The sequence below is a fragment of the Babylonia areolata genome, chromosome 7 (assembly GCF_041734735.1).
Source record: "Babylonia areolata isolate BAREFJ2019XMU chromosome 7, ASM4173473v1, whole genome shotgun sequence".
In the NCBI taxonomy this organism is placed as follows: Eukaryota; Metazoa; Mollusca; class Gastropoda; order Neogastropoda; family Buccinidae; genus Babylonia; species Babylonia areolata.
In genome coordinates this window covers 12,483,223-12,489,089 of record NC_134882.1, presented here as the reverse complement: position 1 = coordinate 12,489,089, position 5,867 = coordinate 12,483,223, and positions in this window count along the sequence as shown.

The window sequence follows — 5,867 nt, the reverse complement described above, 5'->3', positions numbered from 1 at the left end:
CACAACTCACCAAGAGTGAAGAACACTTCCGGTTTCGGAGAGTTGATACCTTGCTTTTCACGTCCTCCGATATCAGTATCAGTATCGGTAGCTCAAACAGGCGTTACTGCGTTCGGACAAATCCATATACGCTACGCCACAACTACCAAGCAGATGCCTGACCAGCAGCGTAATCCAACGCGCTTAGCCAGACCTTGAGAAAGGAAAAAGAACACAAAAAAAGAAAAAAAGAAAATAATAATCCGATGAATAATAATTCATAATTCATAACTTTTCTATGGCTTTCTAATGCTGCTCAAAGCGCCTTACATCATCGAGCCATATATAAACATAATATAAAACATTACAACAGCTCAATCCAGTGCGTTCACACAATGAATAAACAAGAGGCAAAGCCTTCAAGACGGCTCACTTGTGCTTCACGCTTTATCCTGTAAAGGAATCATTAGGAGGGAAAAAAAAGAGATTTTGAATATGGTTGAAAAGTGCTCTGTATTAAATATGATGGATAAGCCTGGGAGAAGAAAAAAGAAAAATTAAAAAAAAAAATGTAATGTTTGAGATGAGAAAGATTAGTTTAAAGCAAATTAAGTCCCCTAGCATTAATTACAGAGTAATTTCCCTTCTTTACTATCTGCACCAAAACGTTTGCAAAATAAATAAAACTTCCATGCTTAGCATATAATAATAATGACTGCTCTTGTTGTTGTGTCGAATATCAGATCAAAGTGCCAAGTTTAGTGAATACAACAAATATAAATATAACAGTATATGCAGTTTGCATATAATTAGGCTTCATTTTTTTTTCTTTTTGTGCCCATCACAGAGGTGCAATATTGTTTTAAACAAGATGACTGGAAAGAACTGAATTTTTCCTATTTTTATGCCTAATTTGGTGTCAACTGACAAAGTATTTGCAGAGAAAATGTCAATGTTAAAGTTTACCACGGACACACAGACACCGGCAGACACAGACACACACACTGGCACACACACACACACACACACACACACACACACACACACACACACACAACCGAACACCGGGTTAAAACATAGACTCACTTTGTTTACACAAGTGAGTCAAAAAGCATGATCCCGGCACCAAACAACAGAACGAATATCAAGTAAATAATGCTTAGATTAAAAAGAAATACATTCCTAAAAAACACACATTTTTAGACACACACATACATGCACGCGCACACTCACACTCGCACGCACACACACACACACCCGCGGCACACACACACACACACACACACACACACATGCTCCCGCGCGCGCCTAGACACATTAAATACATCACTGAACTGCACTAAAACAGGATTTCGTGAGTATAAATATCTCTCAGGCTGCGGCTAGCATAAAACTCCATGTGGCGAACAGACTTTGGACAATCCATCGTGCTGAGTACATGATATTTGCGGAAAAGGTGCGTTTTCAGATCTGACTTGAAGGTCTGGAGATCAGGAACATTTCTGCCCGGAGGGATGATGGCAAAGAATTCCAAATTTGGGGTACTTGAGCCCTAAAAGACCTTTTCCCTGCACTTTTTAAATTAGTTCTTGGGACTTTAAGTAACAGTTCAGAACTGGATCTTAGCGTTCTACATTTTTCGTACGTTTCCAGCACAGAGGGGAGATACGGGAGAAGAGTTTCAGTTTCAGTTTTCAGTTTCAGTAGCTCAAGGAGGCGTCACTGGGTTCGGACAAATCCATATACGCTACACCACATCTGCCAAGCAGATGCCTGACCAGCAGCGTAATCCAACGCGCTTAGTTAGGCCTTGAGAAAAAAAAAGAAAAAAAAGGGGAATAAATTATAGATAAGCTTAAATAAATAAATAAATAAATAAATAAATATGATATATATATATGAGAAAAGGTAGTAGTAATGAAAATAATAATAATAAAATAATAATAATAATGATAATAATAAATAAATAAATAAGACAACAAGGATGATAAATAAGCAAATAAATGTAAAACATGAAGACACACATTCACACATACACCCACACATGCATAACAGATATGCGCCAAACACGCAGTTTCACAGATATGAAAGCACAGTCAAATACATATAAACGTACATGAGCTCCAACACACACACACACACACACATTACCTTGCACCTCCTCTACCCCCCTCCTCCACACACTCATTTCTAGTCAATGTATCGCAGCTTCCACGGCACACACAAACACACACACACACACACACACAGAGATGAACGCTTACTTGTACAAGCACACGCACACACGCCCATATCTCCCACCCCCAACCCCCCACACATATATACAAAGATATATATATAATATATATACGTTCCAATATCCTGTTGCTCCCACAGTGTAGGCATGCATACACTCACATGCCTCATCCTCTATCCCATCTCCTCCCTGCACCCCCACCTCCCCCTCACACACACACACACACACACACACACGCACACACACACACATGCACAGAACTCTCCTGACACTTGTGTACACTTACACTCTCACGCATGCACAAACGCACTCAAAAACACAGACCCACACATACACACAAACACACACATACACACACGCACAGAGGCTGCCACTGATTGGCCGCAAGAGGGATGGGAAAAGATCTCTGATGTCAAGAACGTGGCGTCTAGTGTGTTGCTCAGTCTATTGTATTTGGAAAAGCCCACAGAGACTCTGTTCCGTTTTGAAGAAATTTGCGCAATGTTGGTTTGGAAATGATGCCGATATTTGTTTGATTTGCAAAGCATCGTGCTCTACCTTTCATGTTAGACTTACGGCCGCTCCCTCACTCTGCTTTTATTTCTTTGAGGCGATCGATGGTGTGATGGCCTTGTACCTGTTCTTTTTGATATTCTTTGACTTTTCTGAAGATTTCCGATTTTCCTAGATGTAGGCCGCTCGTTGGTGTTGCGTTACCAGCAAGTCTGTCAGCTCGCTCATTTCCCTTTACTCCTGCATGTCCGGACCATGTGGGTTTTTTAATCTGAAAGTTGCGCTGCCTTATGCCACTCTGGGCTTCCCATTCCGTTTTCAATTTTCTGTATGAGGTTCATTGAGTCGGTTAGAATCATGGCATGTTGGTTTCCGGGCGTATGGATGGACGATAGCCACTGGAGGGCATGTGTCACAGCTTCAACTTCCATCGTTAGGCTGGAGGTTGTGACTTTGTAGGCAGCATTCTCTTCCCTAACTGTTTTTCCATTTTGTTTCGCAGTGAATCCCCAACCGGATTGGTCTTTGTTGACTGAGCCATCTGTGTATATGATGATGTCCTCTTTTTTACTGTTTTCTTCTATGAGTAGCTTCACTTCCGCATCAGTTTTGCCCTCGCCATTCCCGACAATGTCTTCCTAGAGTGGGTGAAATGGCTGTGTTGAATAGATGGTTGAGGTTTTCGGGGTTTTTCTCCCATTCTTTTGTTTCTTTCAGGTCTTGTAGTCGGCGTACTAGCTAGATTGTGTCTTCTGCTTGCCCCATCCATGATCTTCCTCGTCCTAGACGGCTGCCTTTTGGTTCTTTGACTGCGTCATGCATTGGGTTTTGAGGGTTTTCTAATGCTTTGAAGTAGGTCTTGACCTGTTCTAACTTGTTTCTGGCCTGCACTGAAGGAAGGTCAAGCAGGTATCGCATGGTTTCTGTGGGCGTGTCTTTTGTTGTTCCAAGGATCAGCCTCATAGCTTCATTTTGAACTCTTTCTAATTTTATGAGGTTGCTTTGAGACGGTGTTGTTAGCCCAAGTCCGGAGTCGATCACACTGAGGACGAGGACGGGGGAAGAGATTCATCAAAATGTCGGAAGGCAAGTGTCGCTAGTTTATAGTGAGTGCGGGACTCTATAGGAAGCCAGTGTAACTGATGCAAAAGAGGTATGACATGATCAGATTTCTTTTTTTGCTAGGACACGTCGTCAGTGCAGCATTGTTCTGTACTTTCTGTAGTCTAATAAGAGAGGAAGGTGGTAAACCTGCTAAGGTAGAATTGCAGTAATTTAGTCTGGACAGGACAAAAGAGAAAACCAACTGAGCCATGTTTTTCTCCGTTAAGTATGGTCTGACTGAGGTTACTGTAGTCTGAGAAGATGAAAATTGCATGAGCGACATAGGGATGAATCTTAACTGATCATAATCATCATAATAATAGTAACAATAAATCAAAATAAAATAACAAGGGACAATAATGATGATAAATAAGCAAATAAATGTAAAACATGCAGACACACATTCACACATACACACTGACAATACACATGCATGACAGATATGCAACAAACATGCAGTTTCACAGATATGAAAGCACAAACAAATACACATAAACGTACACGAATCCCGACACACACACACACACACACACACACACACACACACAATTAACCTGCCCCCCCCCACCCCCATATAATATATATATATATATATATATATATATTAACAAATAATGAGGCCAGGAGACGATATGATTAACAAATAGTAAAGAGTGGTGACTCTCTCCATTACACAAGGTACACAACTTCAAGTCAGTGATGCTTACGCTACCGATTCAGCTAGCACACAGGTAAATAAAAGGTACATTGGAACAAACCCAGACACTTCCTCAAAAAAGGAAGCGCCGGGCCTATCCTTATACCGATCATTTGACATGTGCACACAGCAGCAAAGACAGAAGAAATGTGCAAACACAAATTAGCTTTTATTCAAGACTGGCATAGCCTCTTTAATCCTGAATAAGCCACACAGAACACATGGACAATACAGAACAAATACATGGTTGCCTCGGTAGTTTATCCACTAGAATTTAACAAATAATGAGGCCAGGAGGTTGACATAATTATTGAGAAGGCAGGATGTCGACCGGGTTATTATATGATTTTGCAGAGCATAACTAACTGCTTTTTTTTTCTTCTTTTGCTCTCAGGAGTGTTCCAATGGTCATACCATAAATGAGCACAACGCTCTCTCTCTCTCTCTCACTCTTTCCCCCCTCCCACGCCCCCCCCCCCCCCCCCAGCGCCCCGCTCTCTCTTTTGCCTTGAGAAAAACACACACAAAAAACCCCCAAAAAACAAACAAACAAGAAAAGCAAAAACAAAACAAAAAACAACAACAAAACAAACAAACCCAATAAGAAATCAAAACAGAACATAGTGTAACAAATGTATTAGTATTCTTTATGGATCAAAGGTAAAATCAAGTTCCATAGCCGGGTTAGACTTTAAAAAAAAGAAAAGAAAAAAAAAATGAAGCCAGCGTAATTCGCATGCGGAACTTGAATACAAAGAAGAAAAAAAAAAAAAAAAAAAAGTAGCCGTCCACCCATAGAGACGAAATCTACCCACCAGTTTTGAATGAAATCACAGCGCTAGTACCATCAAAGCAAGCAATCTGTGTCGAAGATCCGTATGAAAAATTCGAATATACTGTCCTGTTGCCTTGGAAAATGACTGGATATGAAGCCGCAATGGGGAACTATCACACGAATTTGGGAAGTACATTTCGAATCTCAGGCAGCAGCAGGTTGCTTACACTAAACAACCTAATCAGTCAAGCAGCTTGGCTTTGATAGAGATAGCTCTGCGAATCTGAAATCATCACCTGAACGGTGGCAGAGTAAGAGTTGGTGTTTAGTTATATTCAGGTTTAACGTCATCGACGCCCATCTAAGGCGATATTGTCCGATGGACCAGGAATAACTGTCTAAGGAACGGGTAGGGTGATGGAACCTGTCAAACACTCAACAGACCGTCTACGTATGCAAATTTGACAAATGCAGTCCAAATTTATCAGCATTTGAAAGATACATTCCCCGGCACTATACGATAGTAAATCACAATGCAAGAGTAGAATGCAAATTACAAGACT